This window comes from Megascapheus bottae, chromosome 7 (assembly GCF_031878675.1).
Source record: "Megascapheus bottae isolate mThoBot1 chromosome 7, mThoBot2.hap1, whole genome shotgun sequence".
Classification (NCBI taxonomy): Eukaryota; Metazoa; Chordata; class Mammalia; order Rodentia; family Geomyidae; genus Megascapheus; species Megascapheus bottae.
In genome coordinates this window covers 67930867-67947429 of record NC_143515.1, presented here as the reverse complement: position 1 = coordinate 67947429, position 16563 = coordinate 67930867, and positions in this window count along the sequence as shown.

Below are 16563 nucleotides of genomic sequence, written 5' to 3'. Positions count from 1 at the left end.
GCAGCAACGTTTCATCGTCGTTTTAATTTGTGTGGAGTCCAAAATTTTATTTTGACTTGTTATGTACTGGGAGTGGCAGGCATGGGGGCAGCATGTCTGGTCACCAGCCCCATCCTCAGGACACCCCAGCTCTCAGGGTACAGTTGGAGGTAACCTCTGGCCAAGGGGGACACCTTCCAGGGAACTGAAAGCCCCAAGCTGGGCAGAATAACAGCTGCCCTCCACTAGGCCTCCCTAGGAGCCAAAGGTGTCTGCATGACAGACACAGCAGGACAGCTGAGCACAGAGGGCACAGGGAAGAGATCAAGGAACTCACCTGGAGCCTGGCACTTGGTGGATACTCAATATGTGGTCATGGAATGAATAGACAATATCTGAGAAGACAGGATACTTTATAAAGGGCATGGAGAAGCCCCACCATCCAGCCTCATTCCCTGATGCTGAAAATGCTTAGTCCAAGGACAATGGAAAGTAGCCACTCTCAGGACTGTGATGGAGCTGGAGTGAATGTGTGAACCCCAGGATGCAATCCTCAGCAGAGACAAGCCATCCTCAAGTGAAAAGGGTGGGATTGAGGGACGGGCTTTCAGTTTCCAGACCGTACATTGCATCTGATCAGAATCTGGACAAATGCTTCTGCAATCAAAGCTGAATAGCAAGCGAGGTGGCACACACCTGTAATCCAGCACTTGGCAGGCTAAGTCAGGAGGATTTGGAGTTGGAGGCCAGCCTAGGCTACATAATGGAACTGTGTCTCAAGAAAAGAAAACGCTATCGTGAATCTGTCCTTAAAATACCCACATACATCCGCACCCCTGAATGGCTGCGTGGATAGCATGCATGCACGTTTGGAGGTGCAGAAGCTGGGAGGCCGAGCTGCCTGCCCCCACCCTCTCCCAGCATCTGCTTGGATGAGGTTGTCTTATCTGAAGGCAAAGCTAGAAATGATTGCTAAGAATGAATTGTTATTGGATAAACAAGAGCGGTTAGGCTCCCCAAGGTACATGGTGGCTCCTGAATCCAGCAAACAATAGATGTGAGCAGAGCTCTGCTGTCCTGGGGGAAGGAGGAGAGGAGGGGAGAGATCATTAGTTCCCTTGGTGCCAAGTATCAGGAGGGCCCCAGTTGGGGCCTGAGAGCAGAGTCTGAGACAGGGCCTGCCAAGGTAGTTTAATTAGGAAAGAGATTCCTGGGAAAGGAGTTGGGGTTGGGGTGGGGGTACCCTGAGAAGCATAAAACAGAAAGGAAAAAGCCATTACGGTTTGTAATGGCACTGGTCATTGCAGAGAGTACGGGATTGTAGGTAGGTAGCCTCCCAAACATGCACTGGAGGGTTAGAGGAAGGAATAGGAATTCCTCTACCTGCTCTCCCCTGGTGCTTACAAGATGTCAGGTCTTCCAGGTTTGTGCATGAGAGACCAGGCTAGAAACAAGAGAGCCTGGTGCAGATACTGTGTTCCAGGTGTGCCTGCAGACAGGGTGGGACTGTATGGTAGACATGGCCCCGACACCCAGTGTCAACTAAGATTCTTAGCTGACAAATGAATGAACTTGCTCCTGACCCCACAGGTGAGGGTCCATGCAGAGGTCACCTGTAGGCCCAGCTAGCTCCTTCTGTACTCGAGGGCACCCACACCTCTTCCACAAGCAGGAAGCTGTGAAAGGAACTTTAGTCAATGTCCTCTCCAACTTGGATGGGTTTACAGCAGCCCAGAGAGGCTAAATTCAGAGAGGAAGACTCAGCGTGCCTGTGCACAAGGACAAGGAGTGCTGAGTAATCCTGTGGCCTCTGTGGGAATGTCACATTTTTTCAAAAGTGCTCAAGTGAGGGCCCTCCGGGATGAGGCGCCATAGAAATGCATGCTAACAAGCCTCCCCTGGCCCACTGGGGATGAGGGAGAGCAGGGGAAGAGTCTAGAACAGAAAAAAAGTGGTAGAAAAGGTCAGGCTGGGAGGAGATGAAGGACCGGCTCCATGGACTCTCTTCTTGTGGACAGTAAACACCTTGATGCTCAAGAATGAGATGGGGGCGCACACCTACCATCTTACAACCTTAGTTACTCAGGAGGCTGAGATCTGAGGCTCGAAGCTTAAAACCAGAAAAGTCCATGAGACTCTTATCTCCAGTTAACCACCCAAAAAATCCAGAAGCAGAGCTGTGACTCAAGTGGTAGACACTATCCTTGAGCAAAAACAACTAAGAGCCCAGGCCCTGAGTTCAAGCCCCAGTTTATACACTGTCTCTCTGCTGCTTCTGCTTCTGCCTCTGCCTTTCTCTGTCTCTGTCTCTCTGTCGTACTATTTCTGTCTCTGTCTCTCTCTGTCTCTGTCTCTCTCTGTCTCTGTCTCTGTCTCTCTCTCTCTCTCTCTCACACACACACACACACACACACACACACACACACACACACACACACACACAGAATGAGTCTTGGGGAGGCCAGACCCTCACCTGGGATGAAAAGGATCTAAATATACTAGTGTTGCCCCATTCCTGTCCTGGCCTCATTTCAGTAATTAACCTCCACCTTGCCATTCCTTCCTCCCTCCCTCCTTTCTCTCCCACTCTGCAGCCCCTCAGCTTGAACACTCTAAGCGTACATCTCTCTATCACTATCTTCATAAACTATCTGGCCTTGCCTGGTGCGGGGGCTCAGGCCTATAATCCTAGTTACTCAAGAAGCTGAGAGCCGAGGATTGCAGTTCAAAGCCAGTCTGGGCACTAAAGATCTTGAGACACTTATCTCCAGTTAACCACTAGAAAATGGGAAGTGGCACTCTGGCTCAAGGGGTAGGGTGGTAGCCTTGAGCTGAAGAGCTCAGGGACAATGCCCAGTCCCAGAATCCAAGCCCTGCAACCGGCCGACAAAACAACAACGAAACAAACAAAAAAACCCTAAAAAACTGTCCCAGGGTAGCCATCCCCTGACTCATTCTGTACTAGGGGATTAATTATGTCAATTTTTTTTCAGTGCTGGCTCTGGTATTTGAACTTGGTGCCGCCCCTAACTTTTTTACTCTTTCTCAAGGCTAGCATTCTACCTCTTAAGCCACAGATCCACTTCCAGCCTCCTAGAGCACAAAAAGGTTCAGGGACAGCACCCAACAAAAAATTTTAAAAAAATCACTTTCTCTTTGTAGCTGTCCTTGAATAACTTTTTAGACACACACACACACACACACACACACACACACACATTTTTGCTAGTCCTAGGGCTTGAACTCAGGCCTGAGCACTGTCCTTGGGCTTTTCTCAAGGCTTGCACTCTACACCTTGAGCCACAGCACCACCTCCAGCTTTTCTATGTATGTAGTACCAAGGAATCGAATGCCGGTCTTCATGCATGCTTGGCAAGCACTCTACCACTAGGCCAATACTATTGTTTGAACTCAAATTTCTTAAGCAGGTATTCTACAGATGGAGTCATGCACCCAGCCCTTTTTGCTTTATTTTTACTTTATTATTTTTGTTAGTGGTGCTGCTTGAACTCAGGCCACAATCTTCAGATTGCAGCCTCCTGAAGAGTTAGTATTACAGGCATAAAACACCAGCACCCATCTTCAGTTATTTTTCTGATAAGGTCAAACTTACCTTGGGCTGGTCTTGGACTTTGATCCTTCTATGCTACTTCCCCCATATAGCTAGGATCCCTGGCATGTGCGCGCGCGCACACACACGCACACACACACACACACACACACACACACACACCCCACACACACCCCATGTCAGTTTATTGATGGAGAGGTTTTCCTCATTTTTGCCTAGGCCAGCCTTGAACTCTGATCCTCTTGATCTTTGCCTCCCCAGAGGCTGGGATTACAGGAGTGCACTGTCACACTCAATGGGTTGGTCACTTTTTTTTTTTCTAATACTGGGTTGTATGATGTCCCACAAAATGGAGTGTCTGTACCCATATCTCATGAATTGGAAAAAGGGCTCTTGACATAAGGTCATCTTGGAATACCTGGATAGGCTCTAATCCAATGTCGGGTGTCTTCTTAAAAGATGCACAAAGAAGGGGCACAGACAGAGGAAGGATTCAGAGGCACCAGGGATATAGCCACAAGCCAAGGAAGCCATGGGTCTCCTCCCCAATCCTGCAGAGGGAGTGAAGCTCTCTGCCTGCCATCCTGATTCCAGGCTTCTCTCCTCATAGCTCAAGAGGTCATATTTCTGCTGTTCAAAGCCACCAAGTTTGGATTAACTTGTTATGACAACCACAGAAAACCAAGCAGGATCTAAGTACCAAGTACACATTTTCTTTCTTTTCTTTTCTTTTGATGCCAGTCCTGGTGTGTGAACGCAGGGCCTGGGTGCTATCCCTGCTTTTGCCACAGCTTCACTTCCATCTGGGTTTCTCTCTCTTTTTATTTTCCTTCCCTCCCTTTTTTCCTTCCTTCCCCTTTCTCTCCCTCCCCTCCTCTCCCCTCCCCTCCCCTCCCCTGCCTTTCTCTTCCTTTCTCTTCCCATGGTCAATTGAAGAGTCTCACAGACTTGCTTGCCCAGACTGGCTTAAAACCATGATCCTCAGATCAGTCTCCTAAATAGCTAGGATTACAGGTGTGAGCCACCTGTGCCTTGCTCTAAAGTGTACATTTTCACACCTGTATTTTAACACATGCTGGGGTCTATTGTAATTGTACACGATTCTTGTCTCATTCACTGGTCCTTAAGCAAGATCTTTATACCTCTCTGTACCTAGAGTGGTGACTCTCAATAAGTGAAGACTCTCAAAAAAATCCTTGTTAAATAAAATTTAAATATCTGTCAGGTTCTCTTTTTGACCCCTCCTGTCCCTACCCTCACATTACAGAATTTATTTTTTAAAGAATGTACATTGGGCTGGGAGTTTGACCTAGTGGTAGAGTGCTTGCCTAGCATGCACAAAGGCCCAAGTTCGATTCCTCAGGACCACATACATAGAAAAAAGCCAGAAGTGTTGCTGTGGCTCAAATGGTAGCCTTGAGAAAGCCCAAGGACAGTGCTCAGACCCTGAACTCAAGGCCCAAGACTGGCAAAAAAATAATAATGTACATTGAAAATAATGGTCAATATTTTTGTCGTGAAAAACGGCAGAGATATGGAGTGCAGTACCTGAATGTATACAAGGTAAGATTGTCAGAAGACAGACACAGCTGCAGCGCCTGCTGATCAAACTCTGGGCCTCCTGGAGGCGCTTTCTTTCTACCTTTACAGAGACCTCACACAGTCCAAGCTATTGTGTGGAAGTTTACCAAGATGGTGTCTCTCTTGCCATTCTTTCTTGTCTCAACTCCTTCTGAGCAGAGCTGGAAAAGAGCTCCAATTTTAAGGCCTTATGTGATTAGAATGGACCCATTCGAACATTCCTGGTTAATTTCCCCATCTTAGAGTCCTTCCTCGAAATTGTTTCTAGTTTTCACATTGCCTTCACATCCAGTTCTGAAGACTTTAGTATCCAGGATGTCCCTTAGTTAGATTCCAAACTACTTATTATTACATATGATCTTCATAACATTCCCAGGAAGTAAGTACAATTATCATGTCCATTCTCTCAGACCAAAAAAAACTGAGGCTAGATTGATCACTCACCCAAAGCTCCACAGGCAATCGAGCACACTGTCCAAGTTGCACCCATACATCTGACTCCAGAGCCTGGCATTCAGGCTTACAGTCTGCTCTGTATCATCAGTCATATAGGCAGGAATGAGGGAATGAGGGGCTTCCTATTTTTCTGTCTACTTGCATAGGAGCCAAGGTGGCTCTGGGCAGGAGGCTGGGTTCCAGGAAACAGCAGGAAGATTGGGCTTTGACCTTGAAGGAACTGGCTGCTTAAATCTAGTCATCTCCACCAGCCTAGTCAGAGGGTGGAGACCTGGACAGCAGGACAACACTCGTTCGTGTCTGGCTAGCCTGACTTGCATATTGCAAACACATTATTATATCTAGCTCTTTTGCTCAAGGCTAGAGCTCTAGCTCTTGAGTCACAGCTCTACTTCTAGCTTTTTGGTGGTAAATTGGAGATAAAAAGTCTTCTGGATCTGTCTGTCTTGGCTAGCTTTCAATCCAGATCCTCAGATCTCAGCCTCCTGAGTTGCTAGGATTACATTCATGGGCCACTAGCACCTAGTCCATCTTGCTTTTTCAAGGCATCTCCTGTCTCTCTTCTAGGATCCAGGTCTTCCCAGCTCTTAATATCTTCCTTCTCTCTGTTCTCAAGACATGACATTAGAATAGCCCCTGAGAGTGGCCACATGAATGACAAGAATCAGAGTGTCACTGCTGAGATCTTGCATGGTCATCTGTTTCTCTGGTTCCTGCTCTGGACCACTCAGGACATAAACCCAGGTAGATGGGATGGAGTGCAGGGAGGGGAGGGGGAAGAGCAAGAGACCAGCCATAGGGATGAAAGCAAAATTGGTGCCTAGGGCTCAGGTATGTAGCTACTGTCTTCCATATAAATTCCGCCTGACTTGAACTCCACACCCAGTCACTGGCAGGTAAGGCTCCCTGGGGATGACAGAATAGTAGGAAGGAGCCAAATCATAGAAGGCCTTAAATGCTCCATCCGACATTACAGAAGCTGGTGAAGATTTTTTTTTAAGCAAATGACTCACCCTTCTTGTAAAAGATTAATTTAGGATAAAAAGTGGTTTGGGAAGGGAAATGAACTATCAAGAGAAAACTGGTGAGAAGACACAGGATCTGCATACCTGAAAGCAGGCCCAAATTTAAGTAATGTTGTCTAGGATTCATTCCACAAAGTTCTCAGGCCTCTCACAGATACAGTGCTATCTGACACTCAGAGTGAACACATGAGGGTTTTTTTGGTTGAACACACTCATGTGGCTTTGCAGAGAGTATTTTTTTTTGCCAGTCCTGGGGCTTGAACTCAGGGCCTGGACACTGTCCCTGAGCATCTTTTGCTCAAGGTTAGTGCTCTACCACTTGAGCCATAGCACCATTTTTGGCTTTTTCTGTGTATGTTGTACTGAGGAATCACACAGGGCTTCATGCGTGCTAGACAAGCACTCTATCACTAAGCCACATTCCCAGCCCCACAGAGAATACATTTTATAACTATTTAATAACTCATTTAAGAATTTTAAGAAATTTACAAAAAGAACCTCAGGGACAGGGTCCAGGCCATGAGGTCAAGCCCCAGGACTGGCAAAACACCAACAACAACAAAACTCCAAAAATCATTCTATTTGGGGAAAGTGGGAAAGAACACTCTTCAAAAAGACTCTTTTCCTTGCACAGGTAGAGATGAAAATAAATGAGCCACCTGCTCAGTGATCCATTTCCCAATCTTGCTGGGTCATGTAGGGGGTCGTGTAAGGGGTCATGTAGGGACAACCAAGCATGCTACTGGAAAGTGTTAGATTCAGTGGAACATGTGCTAACCTTCCCTAAAATCAGACCTCTGTTTGTTTATCTCTATATTAAACAAATTTGTGAAGGGACTGAACCTGCGACTTGGGAATATTAATTAAACTACATCATCAGCTCCCTAGGCCTTTTCTTCAAAATTAGAATTTTGATTAAATAAAAAAGCAAGTTGGGAAGCGTGGTTCATGCCTGTAATCCTAGCTACTCATAAGACTGAGATTTGAGGATCGAGGTTCAAAGCCAGCCCAGGCACTAAACTCTGTGAGACTCCTGTCTTCAAAAAACCAGAGTTTTCTACTAGAAAACCAGAGTGCTGATGTGGCTCCAGGGGTAGGGTGGTAGCCTTGTGCTGAAGAGCTCGGGGACAGCACTCAGGCCCAGAGTTCAAGCTCCATGACCGATTCAAAAAAAAAAAAGGCATGGGCCAGGAGTTTGGCCTAATGGTAGAGTGCTTGCCTAGCATGTACAAAGACCTGGGTTCGATTCCTCAGTACCACATACATAGAAAAAACAAAACAAAACATGTATTTTTCATGCAATTTAAACTCCTATCTCAGTCAAGGCATGATGGTATATATGTGTAATCTCAACTATTCTAGATATAGCGATAGGATTAAAGTTGCGCAAAAGTGCAAGACCCTATCTAGAAAAATAAGTAAAGGGAAAAAAGTTGGGAGTGTGGCTTAAATAGTAGAGCACCTAGCAACCACAAGACCCTGAATTCAATTTCTAGTAATGAAAAACAAAACAATCCAAAAAAAACCCCTCATATCCTAGTATAGTGAGTTGAAAGAGGGTTTTAGTAATTCTGTCTCTCACCCATTCTCCTGCCAGATGGGAAGCACATGGTGGCCCTTACTCACCACTCAGTGAGATTCCAGAGCCCAGCGCTGCTCCCTGCTCTATGTGGCTGAGCAGCTATGATTCTTCCATTCATTCCCAGCCCCTCAGAACATGCACATGTGCAAACACACGCACACATGCGCACACACACACACACCTCCTGCCGGTGTTAAATCTGAACAGGAAACACACACACATACACACACACTCCACCTGCCAGTGTTAAGTCTGAACAGGAAACACACACACACACACACACACACACACACACACACACACACACTCCACCTGCCAGTGTTAAATCTGGACAGGAAAGCTTGAAACACTGCTCTGCTAATTTTAGGAGCTGCTAGGTTGAGTCAGTTTTTCTATTGGCTGTGTGCCCTCTGTCCATCCACTCTTTCTCATGATGTCTATTTAGGAGGAGATGCTGGCTTCCATTTTCTGAGGATGATCTCGCCTCCCTCCCCCAGCCTGGCTCAGCCTGATTTTGTATCCTCACTCTGTTACCTGTCCAGAACACATTTTCATCCATCCCTATTTGCTTCACTTGTTCATTCTTACTTTCTCTCCTCTTTTCTTTCTTTCTCTCTTCCTTTTTCTTCCTCCCTTTCTTCCTTGGATTTAAACTCAGGGTCTAACACTTGTTAGGCAGGCACTCTACCATTGAGCCATGCCTCCAAGTCTTTGGGGGCTGGTAATTTGCTTCCTGCTTACATGCCTGGGCTATGATCCGCCTATTTTGAGCTACCTCACTGTAACTGGAATCCACTGGCACAGGCTACCCTACCTAGCTTCTTCTGCTGAGATGGCATCTGGCAAATTTTTCTCCCTGCTGGAATCTTGATCTATTGGTTCTTGGCCTCTCAAGTAACAAGCATTATAGGTATAAGTGACCAGCACCCAGCCCTCCCTGCTTTCCTTCACAGAAGCCTCCCCACAAGTTACACAAATGTACCTCAAAGGGACCCAACTGCCTTGTGTTCACACTTTTGAATTAATGAAGCTTTAAGAGGGAATTGTTATTTCAGGGAAAAAAAAACCCTCCAGATCTAAATTCAAATATGCTTTGAAACTAAAAATAATTACATTTAAATAACTTTAGAGAGACAGATATAAAGGATTTAAATGCCAGCTATAAATTGATGCACTTCCTCATTTTTCTGTCCCAGAGTAGAACAGAGTGAATGACAGAGAAAAGGCATTTAGTATGTGTTCCATGGAGGAAGGAAATAAATGAATACATTCTAAGAATTAATAGTTTGGTAATTTATCTCTCTCGAGGGTAAAACTTACAATAATTTAGCACATAGGTCTGTTTTTTTCAATAAATGACATGGTATGGCCAGGAGTTTGGCCTAGTGATAGAGTGCTTGCCAAGCATGCATGAAGACCTGGGTTCGATTCCTCAGTACCACATACATAGAAAAAAGCCAGAAGTGGTGCTGAGGCTCAAGTGGTAGAGCTCTAGCTTTGAGAAAGTCCAAGGACAGTACTCAGGCCCTGAGCTCAAGCCCAGGACTGGCAAAGAGAAAGAGAGAGAGAGAGAGAGAGAGAGAGAGAGAGAGAGAGAGAGAGAGAGAGAGAGAGAGAGAGAGAGAGAGAGAGAGGGAGGGAGGGAGGGAGGGAGACAGAGAGAGAGACAGAGAGAGAGACAGAGAGAGAGAGACAGACAGACAGAGACAGAGAGTGGGAGAGAGGAAGGGAGGGAGGGAGAGAGAGAGGGAGAGAGAGACAGAGAGAGAGAGAGGTGGTAGAGTTTTCAGTTCTCACTCATGAGGCGGCCTCTGGATTGTATTCTCATTTGGGGGATGATTTCTGTCTTAAGTTACCCCACACTCAACTCTAAATGGAATCTATTACTTCTACACAAGCAATCTGACTAGCACAGGTCCAAGGTTATATTCTAGCAGCTTCGTAACATTCTTGGAAGGGGCACTGCTGGGGATGGAACTTAGGACCTTGCATATGCTCTAGCCACGTTCCCACCCTTCCATAATACGTTTAAGGGCCCTGGGCTCAGCATACTCATTTTACTCTCAGGACCCCTATTATTTGTTAAACTAACAGCTATATTCTGCAATTTTTTTCATATTCACGAGGTTATGTACTTCATCTTACAGTTCAGCAGAATGGCCATTCATTCATTCACTCATTCAAGTACTTGTTATACCTGCATTAAGACTCCCACACAGAGGGGGTTGAAAATCATGTCAAGTGAGATAAGCCAAGCTCAAAACACCAAGTTTTCACTCATTTGTAGGATCTAACTTTAAAGACACACACATGTACACACACACACACACACACACACACACACACACAGAATACACATCACACACATATAAACACACATACATATAGAATTAAATTGTTATTGTGTTTCTAGGGGAAGGGGAGAGGAAAGAGGGGGAAAAATGACAGAGGGTAAGTAAATGGAAATATAGCAAGGAGCTGGTGGTTCATACCTATAACTACTCAGGAGGCTAAGATCTGAGGATTGCTGTTCAAAACCAGCCCAGGCAGAAACTTCTATGAGACTTTTTTTTTTCCAGTCCTGGGCCTTGATGTTACCAGGATGGCTCAGCAGAGAGGAAACCAAAGTCCTGGACAGAAGATGAGTCTGCAGGTTAGGAGGGGAGGTTGGCAGCCACTCTGGGTTAGCTAAAGGAGGAGAGCAAGGGTGAGCAGAAGGAATTGTACATGAGTTGTTTTAATTATTATTACTGCTGTACTGGAATTTGAACTCAGGGCCCTGAGTCTACTCAGCATGTTTGCTGGAATGGCACTTTATTACTAAGCCATGCCTCTAATCTGTCTTTTTGTTGGCTATTTTGCAGACAAATCTTTCTTCTGTCCAGGCTAGCTTTGAGTCATGATCCTCCAGGCTTCATTCAAGAATCACGAGTAGCCAGGAATTATAGGCATGAGCCACCAGGATGAACTTACTTTAATATGTAGTCCATCTGAGTGACTAACTTCCCTTGCCAGGAACTTTTTCCTTTACTATAATAAAATCATGAGCTTGGGAATCAAGACAATTCCAATTTTATAGAAATGATGAGTGGTTCTGAACACCGCAGTCTAGTGGACTTGCCACTAACAATTTCAAAGCTATGACACGTGTGCCTCTGCAAAATGAGAAGCCATATTCATAATTGTATGTAGTAAGAAATTTAGCCACTTAGGAGACTGAGCTCTGAGGATAAAGTCTCAAAGCCAGCCTGGGCAGCAAACCCTAGAAATTCTTATCTCCAATTAACTACCAAAAAGGCTGGAAGTGAGGCTGTGGCTCCAGGGGTATAGCTCTAGCCTTGAGCAAAAAGTTCAGGAACAATGCCCTGAGGGGGGATCAGAAATGCCTGGAATGGGCAGGGAGTTTGTTCTCATGGTAGAGAACATGCCCAGCATGCACGAAGGCCGAGGTTCAATTCCTCGGTACCACATGCATATAAAAAGCCAGAAGTGGTGCTGTGGCTCCAGTGGTAGAGCTCTAGTCTTGAGAAAGTCCAAGGATAGAGCCCAGGCCCAGGAGTGGCAAAGAAAGAAAGAAAAAAAAAGCCTGGAATTGAACCTTATGAGGAGCCTAATTCACTAATTTTGCTAAAATTAATTTTTCTCTTCCTTTCTCTTTCTTTCCTTCTTTCCTCCCCATCCCCATACCCCCAGAGGTAGGAACTGTAATAGAATTACATGCAATTACATGCAAGAGGCCCAGGGACCTAGTTTTCTTGCTTGTAAAATGTACAAGATAGTGGCCTTTAAAAAGGACCTTAAAGATGGGTACTGGTAGTTCACGCTTGTAATCCTAGCTATTCAGGAAGCTGAGATCTAAAGCAAAGCCAGCCTGGGCAAGAAAACCTATGAGACTCCTTATCTCCAGTTAACCACCAAAAAGCCAGAAGTAGATCTGTGGCTCAGAAGTAAAGTACTAGCCTTGAAGAAACTCTATACGCAGGCCTTGGAGTTCACACATAAACACACACACACACACACACACACACACACACACACACACACACACACATACATATGCATGACCTAGGTGTTGAGTAATCAAACTGCCTCACAGTAGAGGAAAGTAAACGTGGGGAGGGCCTCTTTGTTAATTAACAAGAGGGGAGTCTATCTCAAGCCTCCTGGGATCATTTCTCCTCCTACAGGAGAGTGGAGAGTGAAACCACACTAAGTGGAACAGAAATCCCAGCCCAAGAACACCGATTACTATGTCAGCTTTCCAAAAACTTCTAAGTGGCTAAAAGGTTTTTCCTCTGTAGTCTGAAGTTTCTCATAATGCAAAGAAGCAAGATTTAATTACAGTGTAGAACTACTGGTCCCACAGACAACTTCCGAAAGAATTCTTTTTCTTCAATCAGTGTGACATTTAGTTTCATATAAGCCTCTTAGAAGATCTAAATATTTGCCATTCATGAAGAAAAGTCAAACAGAAGAGAGAGACAAAAGGCAAAACCATCACACACACACATCTTCTAAACCACACACTGCCAAGCCAGTTACTTCTTCCAGTCTGGTGACTACAAACTACCTCTTCCTTTAGGTCCAGAGTTTCGAACACCAAGCCTGGCTTTGGGGAAGAGGGTGAAGAAGGAAATGGCCCTTTTACATCATTAAAGTTAGAACACTAAAGAATATGATAGGGACATGAACATAATACACAACCAAAATCTCTAGAGTAAATCTTCCTGTCCATTTCTTTTCTTTTCCTTTCCTCTCTTTTTTTTTTCTTTCTTTCCTTTCTTTCTCCCCCCCTCTCTCCTTCTTTCTTTCCTTCTTTTGAACTCATGGCCTGGGCACTGTCCCTGAGCTTCTTTGATTTGCTCAAAGCTAGCACTCTACCACTTGAGTCACAGCATCTTATCTGGCCTTTTCTATTTATGTGGTACCGAGGAATCAGAATCCTGGGCTTCATTTATGCTAGGCACTCTACCACTAAGCCATATTCCTAGCCCCTGTTTGTTAGTTTCTAGGTAACCTATCCTTCAGTTGATGGTGTAGTAGGTATCCCCAAAGATGTGATTTTTCCTACTGTTCAGGAAGCATTGGATGTCCAGAAAATTTGTTCCAATTTCATTAAAAAAGACAATGAATACAATCATGCAAATGTATCATATTTCATACCTGGATACAAATATCACTTATTTCACAGTTGATGGTTTCACATCAAGCTGATTCCCTGTTGGCTTGGGTACAACTCAGAAGTTTTAAAACCTAAAGAAAACAGGAATAAATCACTTGTTCTTGCTTCCTGAGTGGACCTTCTAGATTCCACCCACTTCTGTTGTATGGCTCATGATGGAAGAAGTTGATGAGGTTGGATATGATCAGCATTTCTCACACTTCAGTCTACAAATATCCCCAATCCCTGTCCTATGCCACGTAGACTTGCTTTCCACTTCTTCAGGCCTGGTCACCTGTCCAATAAGTCTCTCCTCTGCTCAAGTCATTACTGTGACTACTAGCTATCCAATGATGCAGTTGTAACGACAGCAGTTTGTTATTCTCCTGCATCTATTCTGGATTTGAATTTGTGTCACTGATGAGGAAAACTGTATTCTAGGTTAATCTTTAAAAAAAAAATACAGAACTCGGGGCCGGGAGTTTGGCCTAGTGGTAGAGTGCTTTCCTAGCATGCACGAAGACCAGGGTTCGATTCCTTGGTACCACATGCATAGAAAAAAGCCAGAAGTGGTGCTGAGGCTCAAGTGGTAGAGCTCTAGCCTTGAGAAAGTCCAAGGACAGCGCTTAGGCCCTGAGCTAAAGCCCAGGACTGGCAAAATAATAATAATAATAATAATAATAATAATAATAATAATTTTAAAAACACAGAACTCCCCTGGTCAAAAAGGAAATGCAAATCAAAATAGCATTGTGATTCCATCTCAAAATTCATCCCAATTAGATTTGACCAACATGGAGAACTCAAACAGTAACAAATGCTGGCGAGGACAAGGGGGGGAAAGGAACCCTATTGCACTACTGGTAAAAGTGTAAATTAGTGTAACCACTCTGGAAGGCGGTTTGGAGATTCCTCAAAAAACTAAACATAGAACTTCCTATCATCCAGCCAAACCACTCTTGGGCATCTACCCAGATTATTACAAGTCAGGACATGGTCTAAAAAATACTTGCATGTTCACTGCTGCACTAATCACAATAGCCCAGTTATGGAAACAACCCTGGTGCCCTACAATAGGTCAGTGAAAAAAAAAATATGGTATATATGGGGCCGGAAGTTTGGCCTAGTGGCAGAGGGCTTGCCTAGCATGCACGAAGACCCAGGTTCGATTCCTCGGCACCACGTACATAGAAAAAAGCTGGAAGTGGTGCTGAGGCTCAAGTGGTAGAGCTCTAGCCTTGAGAAAGTCCAAGGACAGTGCTCAGGCCCTGAGCCCAAGCCCAGGACTGGCCAAAAAAAAAATAGTATATGTACACAATGGAATTTTACTTATCCACTAGCAAAAATAATACTGTCATTTGCAGGAGCTAGATGGGCCTGTCATGTTAAGTGAGGTAAGCCAAGCTCAGAGAGACAAATGGTGCGTTTTTTTTTCATATGTGGAAGCTAGATCTAAAACACAACTGGACATGACAACTTATACAGGCCCTATGTATTTAATACAAACAGACTAAAAGAGGATGCTCTAAGGGGAGGAACCCAATGGTGGAACCCCTCTGAACCTCTGGAATACTACTTACCAAAACAAATGCCAGGAAATGTTATTGTTGCTGCTGGGTTTTTGTTGTTGTTGTTTTACTTTTAAGTTGGGCAAAAGGAGGGCAGAGGAATGGAGGAAGGGGAAACAAATAGAGTTATAGTATTCACGAGAGACAATGTAAAAAATGAACTATGCAACTTATGAGCAGGGACAGAAGCGAGAAAATGAGGGGAAGCCAAGGGAGGGGTGGTATTGTCCAAAAAGCATCATCCTGACCTATGGAATTAAGGGGTTATAACCCTTTTGTCCAACTCCTTAATAATAATAACAACAAAATACAAGCCTCTTCGTATTCATAGTCAGCTGGTACAATGGTTATTTTAATCACCAACTTAATGATTATTTGACTTGCTGTTATTATTTGGTGTTACAATGGTACAAATGATGGACATTCAGTAGAAATACACGTGGGGTTTTGGATTTTGAACTTTTTCCATGCTGATGATATGGTATATGCCCCACTCTTGTGATGTTGGGTGGTAGAGGGAGCTAGAGTGTAGCCCAGCAATCACAGAGGAAACAATGTGCAGGATGTGTTTGAGGAGCATCTGGATTTGAAAATTTGGATCTTGAGGTTGATAGTATAGACAGAGAACCTGCAGCAGCTTCTGGTGGGACTTTGGGCAAATCAGTGAACCCTGAGCCTATTTTTCTCCTCTGTAAAGTGGGAATAACAGTATAAAAGTGAAAGATATTCATCTTCTTTAGCCACTGGAAACTTTTGTGTATCTACAGTTATCTACTATCTGATGTGTGTGTGTGTGTGTGTATAGTACTAGAGACTGAGCCTTGTGTTTAAGAAATTAAAGGTGATCCTAAAAGACAATGATGAAATGAAACCTAAAGTTAGATACAATTTTGTATTTTAAATCAACTCTGAGAAATATTGAATAAGCCTAATTTTTCAACTGAGTATTGGTTTAAAACATAGTTAAACTGTATGTAGTGGTGCACAACTGTAATTCTGTATTTGGGAGGCTGAGTTAGGAAGACTGCAATTTTGAGTTCAACCTGGGCTATAAAGATGTCATAAAAACCCATAGCTGCTGGGTGCTTGGTGGCTCATACCTGTAATCCTAGCTACTCACTCAGGAGGCTAAGATCTGAGAACCTGGTTAGAAGTCAGCCTGGGCAGGAAAGTCTGTGAGACTCTTATTCCAAATTAACCACCAGAGCAAGAAAGCTCAGGGGCAGGGCCCAAGCCCTGCGTTCAAGCCCCACCACCAAAATCAACAACAAAACTATAGCCAAAGATTCCAGTTGGGAAACACCACGTAATTTACGTTAATATTAAAAAGGTTGCAATAGTCTGCCTCGGAGGCTCACACCTATAATCCTAGCTATTCAGGAGGCTGAGATCTGAGGATCATGGTTTAAAGCCAGCCCAGGCACAAAAGGACCTGAGACTCTTATCTCCAATTAACTTCTAGAAAACCAGAAGTGGGGCTTGGCTCCAGGGTAGGGCTGTAGCCTTGAGCTGAAGAGCTCAGAGACAGTGCCCAGGCTGAGTTCAAGCCCCATGACCCACAAAAAAAAAAAAAAAATGTTGCAATACAGGTTGGGAATGTAGCTTAGTGGTAAAGTGTTTGCCTAGCATGCATGAAACCC